Source organism: Callorhinus ursinus, unplaced genomic scaffold (genome assembly GCF_003265705.2).
Source record: "Callorhinus ursinus isolate GAN/ISIS: 27379988/994484 unplaced genomic scaffold, GSC_fseal_2.0 scaffold19, whole genome shotgun sequence".
Classification (NCBI taxonomy): Eukaryota; Metazoa; Chordata; class Mammalia; order Carnivora; family Otariidae; genus Callorhinus; species Callorhinus ursinus.
Window position 1 is genome coordinate 3,621,305 of NW_027397081.1, and position 18,264 is coordinate 3,639,568.

At 38.6% G+C, this 18,264-nt stretch overlaps 1 protein-coding gene across 10 annotated transcripts in view; it reads left to right on the forward strand.

Annotated features, from left to right (window-relative positions):
• Positions 1-18,264, forward strand: part of GRIA4 (glutamate ionotropic receptor AMPA type subunit 4) — a 384,695-nt gene that overhangs the window by 142,356 nt on the left and 224,075 nt on the right. The gene's annotated exons all lie outside the window — the stretch shown is intronic.

The following is an 18,264-nucleotide window of genomic DNA, read 5'->3' on the forward strand; positions in this document are numbered from 1 at the left end:
GGGGAGCACTTGGTTGTAAGCTCCAAGACCGCTTTCCCGTCTGTGGAAGAACCAGCTGTTATCTTCCTGCATTCAAAATAAAGCTTACTTTTTCCTAATTTTCAGGGTAACGAATGTCTATTCTAATAAACTTGTTGTAAGCTTGAAATTACAAAAGAATACATACAAATCTCTTCTACTTATTGCTCAAAGACAACTTGTCTTGATTTCTTGGCACATATTCTTCAACTGTCTTTCCTAATTTGAAATAGTACTGTGAAATCTTTCAATATTGTGACGTTAAGAAGTTCCAATTTCCTTCTATTGCTCTATTATTGAGATGAGACACCTCTCTGTACTAGTCTTTGCAGATCACTTCCTAGAAACTACCTGGTATAAAAGATTTCAAGATTGCTCATAGGTATTTATATCCTGTGTTCCTTTTTTTTTTTAAGATTTATTTATTTATTTGAGAGAGAGACAGAGAGCACGAGCAGGGTTAGGGGCAGAGGGAGAGGGACAAGCAGACTCCCCACTGAGCGTGGAGCTCGATCCCAGGACCCTGGGATCATGACCCTCATGAGCAAAGATCAGACACTTAACTGACTGAGCCACCCAGGCACCCCAAAATATCTTGTGTTCCTTATAGGTTATACAAATTTGTGTTTCCATCAGCAATAAACACAAGTTCTTGTCTCTTCATGCCTTGACCAGTATTCACTATTATTTCTTTAAAATCGTCTCTAAATTCAAAAGTTACAATAGTATCATTTAATTTGTATTTCCTTGCAACTGTATGTCAATCTAGCTATAGCTGCGAACAGTCTGTGTGTTTTATGAAGATATCCTAAGTATGCTACCAGTCCATTAAATGATACACATGGAAAAGTAAAAATTTAAGTAAATATTTAAAAATTTAAACTTTTCAACCAAATTTGCATGCTTTTCTAAACCTGTTTTTTTAATGAACATATCACCAACAAACACAGTCACACAGTTAAATTTGTCACTTCTATAAATCAACTTATTTAAATGAATATTTTAAATAATTTTTCATTTAGACATTAAAACTTGTAGAGCTATAACAGGCCAGTTATAGTGACTCCACAATTCAATTCCAGGGAAAAACGAATTGGACACTGGAATCTGTCAACGAATAAGGTTGAACAGATAGAAGGATGAAAAAAGAAAGAGGGGGAGAAAATCCTCCTAATTACCCACAAACGTCTCAGCAGTGAGCAATCATGAGAAAGGAAATGCTGGAAAAGCACTTGACATTTAAATGTCAATTTAATCAAATTATGCAATTTTTAAAATGTGGCTGAGGATAATGGGCTCTTTAAATTCTTTAAACCATGGCTTTTTCTAAAATGGTCTGGAGACTGAGGATTTAGCTCCCATAAGCTGCCTTTTGAACTAATATCCTTAAAGAATGACATACTGAATTACATCATTACGCTTTTAAAATGAAAACATAAATTTTGCTGTTTTTCAAGAATAAAAGATATCAACATATCTAATGAAAACTAATGATTGGTCAGCCTTTGTAGTAAGTTAATAACATGATGTTCCAAAGGACAAATGAGAAGGTCAGGATGTATAAATTCTAAGAAGGGAAATTATCCACACCATGAGAAAAGCAGGTTATAGGATTCTTACTCTCTACTAACTTTATTTCCCTTAATTTTAATAGAGATTAACCTCAACCCCAACTCCTTCCTCCTCCCTAATCTAGACCATTCAATGGACAGAAAACTAATAATTATCTCACTCAGACTTCCCAATAATATCAGCTTTTTTATAGAACTATGAGAAATGGGTAAGAATTGATCAGAAAAAGATACTCAGGAAAATAGTTGACCCAGCTTAGTCCCAAAGCTCAGTGAAGTTTGAGCTCTGGGTCTGATCACTAATGATTCAGAAGTAGATTTTTCTGCCTAGCTTGACAGTCAAATACAATCATAGTGTCATTGGAGAAAAATAAACTCCATATTTGATCACACTGTTGTTACAAAAATAATAAAGAGGATGTCTGCAGGTGCAATTAAGAGCACCAGATTTGGAAATCAGTGTCTCGATTTGACTGTCATCTCTCCTACTCATTTCTGCCAACTTGAAAAGATCTTTTTTTTCCAAGCTATAGTTTCCTCACTTATAAAATGTGAATTATCAATACTTTGTGGGATATGTATGAGAATTAAATGTGAAAATATATAGAGAGTGATTAAAACAGTGCTTGAACAATTTAAGCACTCAAATATTAGCTATTTTTAACAGTCTTCTTAGTAGCAAGCAACAGGAACAGAAATTATAGCTCATTTAAGTCAAAGAAGAATTCCTTAAAAAGTTACTAAGTACTTTCCAGAAATACCAGGAGGCCTGATTAACTAGATCTAGGAGAACAAGACATGAACATCGCCAACATGGACCACAAAATGGCCCAGTGAGGACAGATGCACCATTACACGGCATACAGCCTCTTGGAACAGAAAACTTGCTGGGGCTAAAACCTGACTGTCACCATGGACAGCGTCCTATGGTTGGCCTTCTAGACATCTTTAATGCCTACTTGGATTGGCGGAATCCAGATCCTGACCTATATTAGTTAATCATGAGCCAAAAACCACACAGTTTATTTGCAGGGGGGAATTAATATAAAGAATTCTTAGTAGAAGGAAGTTAAGTCCTAAAAGGCATGCAAGAGGACTCTGAGGTGTCCAGAATCATCAAGTGCAGAAGAGTAGCTAGAATCCCAAGGCTGAGGAAGAGTAAACGATGAGAATTAAGGAACAGAAGGTGTCCTGCCATGGCTGAAATGGACGTCTTCGAAGGGAGTGCAGCTACCATAGGAAATTGCAGCCTGCAGGGGGCAAGGAAACTTGCCAGAGGTCTCGGGCCAGTGCTGTTTCCATAAGCGGCCAGAATGCATCTGTGGAGTGGAGAGTGTGAAGCAGCAGAATTGGATCTCTGGAAGCATTCCAAGCTGCTGCTGTGTGGAGGGGGTGCAGGTCTATAGAAGCAGCCATGTGTTGCTGGAGGATTCTGGGGGTCTGGAGATGCTTGGAAGCCTCCGGTGGGGAGAGTGTGGCCAGAGGTGCTGCTGGAGCTTCTCGGGACCCTTGCATAGAAAAATAATAAAGGAGGACCACAGGCCAAAGGAATGTCTGCTGAAAACATAAATTTTGCTATTTTTCAAGAATAAAAGATATCAACATATCTAATGAAAACTAATGATTGGTCAGCATTTGTAGTAAGTTAATAACATGATGTTCCAAAGGACAAATGAGAAAGTCCTCTGCTGATGAAGGCATGCATCCCACCATCCGGCAAAGAAGAATGCTAACAGGATCCAGCATCACAAAGCAGGATGCAGAGCCAAAATTACACAAAAAGAAAAGTAGGTTTGGAGCTGAGGGAAATAAGTTGATCACTGGCACATGAGTCCACAGCTTAGTTGCCAGGGATGCTGCGAAAACAATATGTGGCATTTTCAGGCTCCAAGACTCATGAGGTGGTGAATTCCCCAAACACAGGCAAGCATTTCAGAGATCAGGCAGCTGAAAAGAATGACTAACGTCTGCCTCATTCTCACTATTAATCACATAGTACTTTATAGTTTATGCATTGTGTTCACATTTGTTATCTCGGCTGTTGTGTCTAAATGTCCAAATTGTGTATTCCACTCTTAAACATCTTCTTTATATCTTATGTTTCATATCATCTTCTTTCTTATGCCTGAATCATGTCTTAGAGTAAATTCAGAACACAGGAAAACTACCCTGAAGGGTAACATCATTGTATGTTTGAAAGAGTTCAAACAGCTTCATACATTTGCACCTCATTGTTACAGAGTTGTCAAAGTCTCAGAAAATAATCAGAACCAATGGTATCTTCAGCATCATGCTATTGGAGGGGACGCTGCTTTAGGTAAGATACTGCATTAGTATATGGTACACAGGTGGATGGAAGTGACAAGCCCGCTCATGAATGTGATGCATGTATGAAACTGAAGCTTATTACAAACAGATGTTAATAGGCTCCTATGTAATATGGAATAGATCTACTCTTCATATTTTCAAGAATTTTTTCTTCCCATTACTTGGTTTTTCTTTGGTTTCCAATGACTTGTGTCTTTCTCCTGCTTGATGCTCCCCACGGCATTTGTACTAGTGACACCCTCTCTGTTTTTGAAGTGCTTTTTTCCCTCTTGGACCCCATGATATGACATTATACTGGTTTTGTCCTTATTCTCATGTCTTTTTTACTAAGGTTACTTTGCTAGCCACCCTCTATATGTTTCTCCTAAATGTTCGTGTCTGTTCCTCTGAATTCAGAGACTGCTTGTTTTTTGTAAATCCAAAATTTCTGTCTCCGACTTTGAATGTACAAACCCAACTACCTAATTGGGTATGTACACCCAAAGTTGGAGAGAGAAATTTCTGCAAGCCTCTCAAACTCAGTTATGTCCAAAGCTAGACTCACTAATCCTTCCATGGCTTTACTCCACCTCAGTGAATGGTGAACACACCAGCCGGCGTTCAGCTGGTTGCTTTAGTGAGAGACTGAGACATGAATTTTGCCGCATATTCGGGTATAATTAATCACCAAAGCCTATCACTTCTACTTGCTACATATGTCTTGAGTCCATGTATTTCTCTCCATCCTCATGAACCCGGAATTCTAACCTAGCAACAGATTCTGCCTGCCTTACTATAATACTGACTCTCAAGTTCACCAGGATCTGTTACTAGCCCACACAGCGGCTAGTCTTCTAAAATCACAAAGTAGATTATTCTCCTTGTATGCTTCAGAACAGGAAGGTGGCTTCTGGTCAGCCACCTGAGGCACCAAATCCACACTCTTCTTTCTCTAAGACCTGGCTCTGTACTTCCTCTTCAGCCTCATCATTCACTCACCATATCCCTGCCCTCTCTGGGCACCAAACAAAATCGTCTTCAGTTTCTGTGTAGCTCTTTGCAGTTTCCAACTGTTGTATCTGAAAATGTGTTCCCACACTTGTGGGTGCTGTACTCCTAGTTAACACTCAGATTAAACACATAACCTCATAGCATCCTTACTCCTCTTCCCGTTTTAAAAGCACTTCTTCCACTTGTCATCATTTGTTCAATATAAGAGTAGAGATCACATGTGAATTCTTTACTAGGGTGCCCCCACCACTTAGCACATTGCCCAACTCAGAGTCGATGCTCAGTATTGTTGAAATAAATATTCTAGCCTTGATGGGGTTAAGTACTATCACATAAAGTTCTAATTTGCATTTTCCCTAAATTATGGAAGATATTTTACTTAGTTTTATTGTCTCAGCTTTTAACACAAGACCTGAAACACACTATACAAATCAGTAATTATATGCTGACTTGATATATATCTACTCAAACACAAAATAGTATTCAAAACAATTAGCTTTTAGATTAAATCCTTAGAAACTGTATACCATAACATTTGTGAGTATTATATAAAAAAAGAAAGAAAGAAAAAAGAAAAAGAAAAACCAAGTTGCGAAACAAAAATCTGCCTAAAGATGCAACATATAGTGGACCCTGGCTTATATGTTTATCTGCCTCTATGTGAATAGATGAATAAACAACTCATTTGTCTTAATTGGTAGAGGAAAAAGGAGAACAGTTTATATAGCATGAAAGCATTACTGATTAAATATTTGAGTAATTAAAATGTGCTCAGACCCATAATGAAAATCTGCAGAAGTATTTGTCATACTCACTGAGCACAACAATTTCATGAAATATGGTTTAAATGCTACCAGGACACAGGGTAGCATATACTTTCCTTGCTCACAGATCTCATCCTTGGTCTATAAATTTTAAATATCTATTAATTTATAGGCAGGATCTTGCTATTGACCTATTTGAATGGGCTTTTTATCTTTACTTTCTGTCAAAGCCAATGAGGCCTGCTTTACTTAGTGCCTCAAGGCCTTGGGCAATGACCATGTACCTTGAGGATTCACTTTCCTCCTCTGTAAAATGAGATATTCTACCTAGATAGACAGCTGTGAAATTCCATAATCCAGGAAATCCATAATATCTATGTCTATTGATCTCTGTTGGTTTGCAGACCCCTTGGGAGCATCTTAGGTGTCATCTGCAGCCAGTCCTTGGATGTGGAGGGCAGGGAGAGACAGAAGAGGCAGACTTTAATAATAATTTTTTTAAAAAGAAACAGAAGAAATAATACAAGGAAAAAAAGAAGAAAGAAAGAAAAGAAAGGGGCATACCATTCCAGATTGGGGGGTGGCAGGTTAATGAGCAAGGGCATGTACCTACGAAGCTTGTCTTGGGTGGCCACAAGATCAGTAAATAGTCCCACTTGCCCACCAGAATCTTAAAGGTTTATATAGAATGTTCAGTCATGTATACTGTTCAGAAGCTCTCAACACCACATCACTGTCTCAAGGTCATGTCCTTGGGGCAGCTTCAGGGAGCAGGGAAGGGTGCATATTCCAAGGACAAGGAGGGGGTGAGGAATCTCTGATTCCTCCCCAGGACCAGCTCACGGGTCAACCATTGGTTACATCCTCTTGATGACTCCTCCAACAATCTCTTCAACACTTGGCATTAATTACTTTGTATACATAATGAAACTTTATATTGCATAATTGCTTTTCCCTTGGATAGAGTGAATAAACTCTTCATTTTATTTGCTAAGAAACAGATGTACATAAATTTCTTTTTTTTTTCAAAAGTCTGTGTTCTAATATAAAATCTTTTTTTTTTTTTGGTCATAAGGGATTTTAACTATTCTAAGAAAAGTTAGTAGAAAAAATGCTATTTTAGTGTAGAAGCAAGGAAATATATACTTCAAGTTTTAATGCTTTTAAAAGGATTGTGATTATAGTGATTGTTGTACCAAGTCATATTCTATTATTTTTCAAAACCCAAAAGAATTTTCTGTTTTCATCACACACACACACACACACACACACACACACACACACACACACACACGTAGTCAGAACAAATTGTTAATAGTGTTCTTTGAATAGTGAATCATGGTACAACAGCATAGGGAATGAAATAGTATTTTTATTAGACATCATTCTGTTCTATAATGCCCTAATAATTTAGAAGGAAGAAGTAAAGGGTTTTATAAACCAAGGTTTATTTAACTATGAAATCTCTGGAAAAGGTTCTGAGCATTCAAAAAGCTTAAAAATGTTAACTTTGACAAAGTAGGCCGGAGTGGCTCATTGTTTCTTTTGTGTTTTCCTTCTTCATGTATAGCCCTGAGTTTTGACAATTGCTTTTTTGAAATTTGAATATACAAAAAATATATTACAACATACAATTAAACCAGCCATTTTATGATTTTTACTAACATCCGACTTCTGGTTCTTATATTATATTCTAGAATGGGAAGACCTTTTAGTATCTATTTTATATATGCAGAAACTACACTGTGCAAGTGCTCAGTATTTCCATCCAGTCATGGTTTACCTGTAAATTCCCTTCCAAGAATTTGTGCAGTGCATTTTAGAAAGGCACAATTACCAAAAAAAAAAAAAAAAAAAAGAGGAAGCATTGGATATTGTAATCTTATTTGTCTGAGTTATATATGTGTTTGTCCTTTTTAAGTTGACAGCTAAAATTTGGTTTGGCTTATTAAGAGAAACCAATTTTCCATAATCCTTTAAGACCTCCTATTTCCATGACGTGTACATATTCTTATATTGCCTCTTCCAGTAGCAATCAAGGTGTAGTGGCCCAAATGTCCTCAGCAGAGCAAGATGGAAGAAATGTTTAACCAATCATTTTCTTTTCAAGGGGTAGAGTAGAATGAGTATCAACTTTGGAATCAGACTTGTGTTAAAAATTGCCCTTTTCCCACTTAGATGTATAAACTTATACAAGTTGCATAACTTCACCAAATTTCATCTTTAATAATGAAAAAGAAAAATAGGGAGAATAATACCTACCTTATAGGACTGTCATGAAGTTTGAGTGAGATAATGCATACAAAATGACTATTGCAGAACCAGACACACAGTAGGTACTTAATAGTTGCTGGGTTTTCTTCCCATCCCCTTCCCCAGCTAGCTGCCTGGATGACTCCTTCATGCTCTGGATGTGACACTAGAGCATTTGGGTACGGAGCTTTAGCCTAAAGCACAGAGCAGGTAGTCCCATTAAAAGCATGTAAGCTGTGAATTCCAAATATGTAAATTCACTGTGCTAAATTGTGCCATCTTAAATACAATGAAGCATTGTTATCTTTTATCAAAACACAATTTTACATGTTAGATTTGCTTTTGATTGCTGTTCCACTTAAAAGATTAGGCCAAATATCTTCACAGATCTCAAATACCTTTCACACATGACTCCTCTTTGCCTCTATTCATTTGGCTATTCATTCAGCAAATATTTATTGACCACCAACTATGTGCCAAGTGTTACGCTGAACCCCGGAGAGGGAACAACAGGGTGACAGAAGCACTCAGTCCTTGCCGTTATATCCTGGTAGAACAGACAGATGTTAAACACATGTCACAAATTCTGCACCCAGAACAAGGAATGACACTTCATTTATTCTATTTGGGGAGCACCATATTCATGAGAACAGTTGTTTCTGAACCCCACTTCAATATCTGTCAAATATTATTCCATTCCATTTTTAATTGAGATTATCCACTTCCATGATGTAGTTAAATGATTTTCAAGAAGACAGCTGTGTCTCTTCTGATGAAGAAAAGTTTCAACATATTATTTAGACCCTTGAAGAAGTTTCTCAAGCATACAAAGAACTCTGCTGCAATTATGCCTCTCAGTTACATAGTACAAAATATAGATGATGAATCAAATGTTTCTGTTAAGGAGCCACTTAAAGGTGAAACTATGTTCCAAATCCTTGAATGCGGAACAGTATATCACTGGGTGCCTTGGTCCCCGTAGTCTTCTTCATGGCTGGAAGATGACAAGTGAAGAACCAAACACACCTGTTATGGTTTACGTGCTCTTTAGAATTTTGTTTCTTCCTCTCCTCTCAACTTCCTTCCTTCTAAAGACTTACTTTAGTAAGTAGTGGAGTCCTTATGGTTATATATTAGGAGTATAAAAGAATCATATGCTCTTCGCAGCACCCAGATGATGCCTAGGGCAGCCATTGTTACAGAATGGAGTCTTGTTTCTTGTGCTGAGTGTTGCAAATAGCCCTCTGCTTATTCCTTTATAGGCCTTGAAAGCAAAATGAGCCATGTGTTTCCATTATGATGGCCTGACTCTGGAAAGAAATGTGCAAACAAGCCTGTATATTTTTACTGAGCTCTCAATTAGTTTAATTTAGAATTGAAATATGCTTTCTAGCTGAGATGTCATAAAGCTGAAGGGGAGCATGTGAGGGCTGTGCAAGTGATTATATCTCATTGTGGTCTTTGACGGCATTGTCCAGAAGCATCTTCAGAGAAGACATCTGAGAAAGTGGAAGTACTTAATTGTGATAGAATTAAAGTGAAATATCTTTGTGTTATTTGCATTTCAACTTGTCATTTATAGTGATTAGCTTCAGTAACTTTATGTACTCTAGCTAACCACTGCTTACAAGTCTAAGAAAATTAGCTTTTACATATTAATAATCTATGATAATGCTTTAAGGGCATGAATTAATGAATTTGGGGCCCAGTATGCTCTATCCACCATCTGATTGAGCCTTTTCAAATCCAAATATGAGGAGCTCATCATTTTCACATCAAATAATCAGAGAAAGAGGGAAGATGCTTAACTAGTATGTCCTGACTTTGTAATGTTTTCCAATAGACTGTTGGCATTTTAAGAGACATTATTTTAAAAATCCAGACACATGACAAGATTTCTTTTCGAATAAAGATAAATGGCAGGATTCTAAAAAATAATAGGTAGAAATTAGGTAAATACAGGGTGACAACAATACCAGGACAGTCGAGGACCAGGCTGCTGTGTGGTGGGAGGCGGGAGAGCATTTCACACACAGCTTATGCTCCGCTGTGCTGGAGGGACCCCTCGCCTCACCATATTCCAGCTAAGTCAGAATTAAGTGTGTAGAAATGATCATAGAACATCACCCTGATAAAAGCATAAAATATAGATGTTTTTGTCAATGGTGAGAGAATTGTCTTATTATCCAAATATTAAATTGTTAAAAAAATTAATACATAGTTAAGATTATAATTGTTTTCCTTATAACAAATCATGAAATGTCTGTGGACAAAACAGCTGGCAGTTTTCAGAACTAAGCTTTAGTTAACTAAGCTTTAGTTAAAAACAAATGGTGAGCAGATGCACAGCCAAAAGGGGAGGGAGGATGCACCTGGAGACCGCAGAGTTGGGGGGCAAGGAACACTTAACTTCCAGAGTCAACTCAGCAACAGGAAAGTAGATTTTTGTGGCTTTCAGCCAGTTATTCCACACTCTCCTGGGCTCTCCTCTGTCCTTAGTGCCTTTACCAGAAACCATGATTTCGTTCGTTCAACAAACATTCACAGAGCACTTTCCGTATGCCTATTCCAGAGCCTGAGGTTGCATCAGTGGAAAGACAATCAGATTCCCTCTTCTTGTGGAACTCATGTTGTCCTGGAGAAAAGATAAATAAGTCATCAAAAGTAAGGTAATTTCAAATAGTGGTAAGGGCTAAGCACAAAATAAAACAAGGTCACGTGGAAGAGAGTGACTGGAGATGTGGGAACTTTGTTTCCTAGAGGAGTCAGGGAGGGGCTCTTGGAGGAGTTGACATTTTCACTGAGACAGGAACCCTGAGAGGTGCAGCCAAGGGACAGTCAGGCCAGAGGGAGCCGTTAGCGCCAAGGCCCTAAAGTGGATGAGAAGGTGTATTTAAGTAACACAAAAAGGGAGAGTCTGGCTTAGTCTACTGGGCGAGGGGGAAATGGTCGATGAGTTTAGTGAAGACAAAAATCATTAGAGCAGTTGGGCCACGTGGGTATTAGTTAAATCAGATGAAAAGCCACTGGGACTTTAAGTAGGGATGAGGTACCATCTACCACACTCTCTGCTGAGTGGGGAATGGTTAGAAAGGAAGATAACTGGGAACAGGAAGTATAGTTTGGAGACTTTACCAGTAGACTGGGCAGGACAATGACAGCATAATGGGAACACAGAGGAGTGAGTAGATTTTGATATATTTTAGGTATTTTGGAGGTAAAACCATTGAGATTTGCTCATGATTTCAATGTGGGAATAGAAGGAAGGTAAGAATCAAGAATATTTTCATAGATGGTCATGCTTTTTATTGGGATGGGGGAAAACAGACAAGATTCTGGCAGAAAAATGAAGGGTCCTGTTTTGGCCTGGCTGGGTCTCAGGTGCCAAAAAGACAACAAAAAGGAGATGTCATGTATTGATGTTTGAGTCTGAACTCAGAGTAAAGAACAAAACTGAAGATATTAATCAGGGAATTATTGGCACATGAATGATATTTGAAGTCCTAGAAATAGATGACATTATCTAAAGAAAGAGTGTAGAAAAAAGTGCTCTTTCCTTATTTAAAGATTGGTCATATATGGTGATGCAAGCCAGGAAACTGAGAACTAGCGTTTAGATAAGAGGAAATACAGGAAAGTGTGCTGTTGGGTAAGCCAAGAGAAGATTTTGTTTCAAAGAGGAAAGTTGTAAACTCCTCATTATTATTCCCTTTGGTTACTCTCCTTGTGCTATGCCTGAAGGAAATCATGAATTTCTAAATTGTTGCCACCTCTAATTCATATTTTCATATCTTGTCTTCTGTCAATATTCATTTAATCTTTCATTTTGTTTTGTCATTCATTCAGTAAGGTTTTACAGGGCACTTATCAGGGACCAGGTGCTGTGTTGTGTGTGTAACACTGGATATAGCTGTGGCTAAAATACGAAGGGTTCCTTATCATCGTGCAGTTTATAAGATATTTTATGTGCTCTTGGCTTCCTCTCCTACCCTCTGCAATTACTTGTCACTTGTGCCACTTTTAGACAGCTTTATCAAATCTCACTGTTGCAACCTTGCCTCTCACATCAGTGCAAGTAGGAAACTATCAACCTACACACAGCTTAGCTTATCTTTTAATCTGTGAACTCAGTGGAATGAAGTACCCTCCACACACCTGCCCATCTCATTCAAGGCCAACTTTGTATGTGCCCCTGGCCCTATACATTCTTTCTGGGGCCTTCTTTAATTAGTAGCCCTTTCTCTTCTGTATCCTATCTCTCTCTCTAATGGCTCCATTCCCTCAACCAGTAAACATGCTCAAATTTCTCCTATCCTCTCTCTGTCTCTCACTCAGTTAGATAGATGATAGATAGATAGATAGATGGATAGATGGAGGATAGATCTATCTCACTTGAAACTCTGTAGTCACATTTCCTTGAGGACAAATTTAGCATTACATCATTAATAAAGACCACATCTTATTGGTATCTAATCCATTGTTGCTGGAGTCGTGAACCTAAAAATGTATTATTGGGAATTTAATATTACTCATATTCTAGGATTATCTCTTAGAAGTTGGAATGTCCAGGGGCGTTTGGTGGCTCAGTTGGTTAAGCATCTGCCTTCAGTTCAGGTTATGATCCTGGGGTCCTAGGATGGAGCCCAAGTCGGGCTCCCTGCTCGGCAGGGAGTCTGCTTCTCCCTCTCCCTCTGCCCTTCGCCCAGCTCACAAGCTCTCTTTCTTTCTCTCTCTCAAATAAATAAATAAAATCTAAAAAAATTTTTAAAAAAGAAGTTGGTGTGTCCAATGACAGGATCTCTGTAGTACATGTTTGCACAGAGCATAGAGTTTTTATGTTTTAGTGACAGTTTCTTTTTTAAGTACCTAATAACCAAATGCCATATGGTGACTCTGTCCCCCCACCACTACGTTTATATTCGAGCAACTGGCGTATATTTGTTTCCCTAACATTTCTAGATATTGTCTCTGATGTAGTTTAAAATGAACTTTAATCAGAAATAGAAGTATTGGCAACCTACTTGTTGGTTTCTACATTTTTAATCACTATTCAAACCGAACCTCCATAGACAAGTAGCGTTTCCTTCAATCCACCTGCACTATGGCCTATGGGCTGAGGTAAGGACTCTTCTGTGTTTCCTAATAACCTCTACCTATCACTTACTACATTCACCATCCTGAAGTATCAATTTGTATCTGTCTGGCCACTTAGAGTGTGAACCTCTTCTCAGTGGAAAACACTATATTAATTGTATTTTGTTAGAAATGCCTAACACAATGACTGGAATAGATTAGGCAATATGTAAGCATTTATTGAATGAAACAATGAGTGGTAGTGTCAAATCTACCTTTTTTTTTTTTTGGCAATACATTCCTTCTACTACAGATGGATTAAACACCGACACTGTCTACACTGCTTTATACAGTTTACCCAAACCAGGAAACAGTTCTATTTATGTTGAAAAGTGGATAGCTTAATCATGCAAAATCAAATTTCTACAAGGCTGGACTTTTTTTTTTTTTTGTAAGCTCCACACCCAGCATGGGGCTTGGATTCATGACCCTGAGGTTCAGAGTCCCATGCTCCATGACTGACCTAGCCAGGTGCCCCCATAAGGCTGGATTGTTAACAGAAGTACCTGGAGTGGCATAGTAGTAATAGGAAGTGGTTGGGTTTGCAGTCCAGCAGATGTCTAAAGTTCCAAACCCAACAGAGAACTCCAGTAAGATGGGGGATTAAGGATGTTGGATTTGGGATGTAGTTGGTCATCAGCACACTTGATGAGAGTGGTTCTGGTGGCTAGGAAGTAGATGAGGCTAATGAAATGAGTTGGAAAACAGTGTAAGTAGAAAACCCCACCAACAGAAGTGCCTGGGAAAGTGTAGGAGGGTAAGAAGCGGTAGGTGTAGAAGGTTCTGTGTTTTATACCATGAAGGACAGCTGGGCTCGTTTCCGGACGTCCGGTAGAGCAGAGGAGGATTTGCAGAGGCACGGGTACGGGAAGGGCAGCAGATGAAACTCTGGCCTGTGCTCCTCCTACTCGTGCAGCGGTGGTCGTGCAATATTCAGCATATCACTTGGATTTATGTCCCACAACTTGAGAAGCACTGAGCTAAGACCATGTCATTTGATTTACATGCGATAGAGGGCTATAAATCATCAAAAATTATATGACAAATTGACTTGGCTTGGCATCTGGAATGTGGCATCTGGAATGGAACAGGGTGACTACCTGATGAAAAGACAGATCTAATTAATTGACACTATAAGGTAAAAGATGAATGGATTATTACGATGTGTTTATATTATGTGTTTATTTACATAACATGATCTAAGTGATCTCATTAGTGAAACAGAATATAGAACATGTGCCTAAAATTATGATTGGATTATTTCATTGGAAGTCTTATCCTGATTAGTGTTTGTATCCCAAAATATGTACCCATTTAATATCATCACATCTATTTAGTGACTAAGCATTACATTAAAATTCAGTTTGCTCCACTCTTATGTATGCATTTATGAACACACTGAAACTCAGCTTATTTTACTTTCATTAATTTGTGTATGCACTTAGTTTAAGAAGTTCCATTGTTTGAATAATTATCTGTATACTAAGCAACAATAGATGTCATAAGAAATAACCAAGTGAATTTTGATTTGAGTGTTTGCAAAGCCAGATTATAGTACTAAATATGGAAATAATTATATTTTAAAATTTGAATCTGTTGGATTAAATAAAATACTATCTAGGGTATCACTTCAAGATAATAATATTGAACACTTGACTGACGATCTATCCACATACATAGGAAACCCAATAACCCTCACCTGCCAAGCATATAATTTTAGATTAAATAGACCAAAAAAAATTCAAATGAGTACTACTAAAGCTGGACATTTGCAAGTGGAAACTAAAATGTGAGTGACAAAATACAGCCAAAAGCAAAGTTATTAGTCTAAGACTTATTATAGTTTCCAAATAAGTTTATTAGAAGGAGAATGACAAATGGCTGTGAAAAAGAGCGGTTAGATAGATATTTATGACGATGCAAATGAACAAAAGCAGACAGAAGATGATTAAATATCAGAAAATACTGTTTGTTGAGGAACAAATGGAATAAAATAAGTTAAATGCTATAGCAAGCCCCAGAGTAGTGGAAAGTCATAATGATTACATTGAAAACAACACACTAGGAAGGAAAAAACAATCGGGGAACTTTGTACAGAGTATATTAGTTGTTTTTGGCCTTTTTTAGCAGTGTAATACTATTTACACATAAAATTTGACATTGGCAGTAGCTCAGTATTTGAAATAGATGAGATCAGAAGTGCTGTTGGGCTTTTTGGGGAAAAGGGGTGTCACTCTTTCCTGTCTCATCAAAGGTTCTCCTGCAAAGCTAATGAAGTTCTTTTAGGGAACTTGTGGGGTTTGTAGAAAAGGAGTTTGGAAACCAAAACTTGACAAAGGTATGGTTTTAAAATGCCATAACAATGAGTTATGTAAATGTTCATTATATGCATGAGTATTTTAAAGTAAATGACTTGTTTACATTTTCTTTTAAAGAGAGAGAGTGTGCATGCTCACACTGGGGGAGGGGTAAAGGGAGGGGGAGAGAAAAACCCTGGCAGACTCCCTGCTGAGCCCGGAGCCCAAGGAGGGCTCCATCCCACAACCCGAGCTTAAGCCAGAGTCGGACACCCAACCGACTGTGCCAGCCAGGTGCCTGCTGTTTGCTTAACGGTTTCTTGAACAACCGTTAAAATCTGTGTGGACTTTGAGCACCAAACTGAAAGCCAGTATCTTAGATTTGAGTTCTGAAGTTCTTCAACTTCTTTTTTCAATAAAGTAAAATAAAAATTATTTGAACCAGATTAGTTACTGAGTAAAGATTGAGAGTGGGCCCTCAATTTGCATGAAAATCGAGAGAACAGGACAATATGAAAACTTTACAAAGGAGCCAAGGGACTCCTGGTTATACGCTAAATGTACAGCACTTATGTAAATACATCCAAAGCCTTAGTGGAACATTCACAAGGTTAACAGCTGATCCAGCAACTTATCAGAAAAGGTCTCTTAAGTTATAGAAATGAATTGAATTGAAACCCCAGATACCCAAATGTTACATCATGGTGTTTCTTTTTTCTTTTTTTTTTTTTTAAGATTTTATTTATTTATTTGTCAGAGAGAGAGAGCGCGCACAAGCAGGGGGAGCAGCAGAGGGAGAGGGAGAAGCAGGCTCCCCACTGAGCAAGGAGCCCGATACGGGACTTGTTCCTAGGACCCTGGGATCATGACCTGAGCCAAAGGTTAACCGACTGAGCCACCCAGGCATCCCTAACATGGTGTTTTTATACCTTGCAAGAAAATTTCAGCCAGTCACACCGTCAGAACAAGCCTTCCAGGTTGGCCAGTTTACTCAGGTGATCAAATTGTAGTTCCTAGGCGAGCATAGAATTGGAATTGGATGTTCTTCCTTCATGGAACTTTTTAATAAAAGCTACTACTTACGGGGCGCCTGGGTGGCTCAGTTGGTTGAGCATCTGCCTTCGGCTCAGGTCATGATCTCAGGGTCCTGGGATGGAGACCCGCATCGGGCTCCCTGCTCAGGGGGGAGCCCGCTTCTCCCTCTACTCCCTGCTCATGCTCTCCCTCGCTATCTCTGTCTCTCTCTCAAATGAATAAAATCTTTAAAAAAAAAAAAACCTACCACTTAACTAATTATCTCCTGTATAGGATCGTAGTTTTATATACATTATCTTATTCTATCCAATATTTACAATTGAAACAGTTAAGATTAAATAACTTAGCCAAGATTACCTGGCTAACAAGTAAAAGCACTAGGATTTGAACTGATTTGCTAAGTTTGCAGTCTTTTCCCTGTATTTTAAAGTCTACTCTATCCTAGTCTTGTCCATTTGAATATAGATGCTGGTCCCTTAGTTAGGTGTTACTTTTTCCAGAACTTATACAATATCTCTTAGAGCATATTGTCTACAAAAGACCAATAACATCCATTTTCTGTTAATTGGTACGTTCTGCTATAATTACGTTGCTCAGACTCTGTCCCCAATTTCAGAGGCATAATAAACAAGAACAGAAGAAACACTGCCAGGTTTTATTAATATATCTTATTTAATTATGCCTCATAATTTCCTAAAACCCAGATATTGTAGAATATGGGTATAAATGTTATTAGGATAATTAATTTCTTTCCAAGAGCCTATTACTGCTTCAACAAAGCAAAATCTAATTTCTTTGGATCACAATGAACTACTCCTAAGATAAATACTTCTAGATTATCCAATATTCTAGGCTTCTTAATAAATTAGCAATTAAAAGTAGGAACCAAAATCAGAAAACATCCACATTTTAGAGAACTAAAGACTTCTTAAACTAGCTATATAAGCCAAGGAGAAATGGGACCTTTCACCGTATGTGGTAAACTAGAAGAATTTGGAATTCAAACAGTCATGCTTTCCTTCATAAACAGAGAAAGTATTTTTTTAATGCAAGTCTGTATCCTTTAAAAAGGTAAATTAGAAAAAGTCACCGAAGTTTGGGATAGGATTCAGTCATGCCAGAGGAGGGATCAAAATGGAGCAAGGCAAGAATCTTGAGAAGAGGTTTTTTCCTCTCTATGTATCTGCCTCATTGTCCTCGCAACAACTAGGAGCAGAGACAAGAAAGACGGGGAGGCTGTGCACGCGTTCACCGCAGGTCCTCTTACTGCCAGAGGACTCGGTTCGATTGGGTTTTGAGATTGCGTTGTCTTCACTTTATAGCCTACGTGGAAGCCGCACGGCTCGCCGCAATTCCACTAAGCATCGAGGGCACCCCAGTAGTGATTTTGCAGACAGCTTAACTTGTTTTCAAACATGGTTCAAGAGAACTCTTAAGGTTGTGAGGGGAAAAAAGAAAAGAAAAGAAATTAAACTGCCACTGCAAAAAAAACAAAAAAAGCCACAGAGTAACAAATTTAGGTAGATTGTTTATCTCCGTTTCATTTTAGTTCTTTTTATGGGTTTTGTCTTGTTCTCCCATCTGGATCGTAGTCCTCTGTCTTCTCACTTTGCTCGACTTGTTTCAGTGAGTCAGGCGAGCAGCGCCCTTCCCGAAAGGTGAAGGAGTGACCCCAGGGATGGTCGTCCGCGGTGCAGACTGTGCGGGGGTCCCCGGTGGCATGGGTGGGCTGAGGTGGGCACAGGCTGGGGTGGTGCCCGGGCTCTCTGCCCTGAGGTCACCCTGGGAGGACCGCGGAAGCTCCAGCTGGTGGGGCGGCGTGTGCCCCCAGGCGCTAGGTGCGGGGCGAGCCCGGGCGGGGCAGGCGCTAGGTGC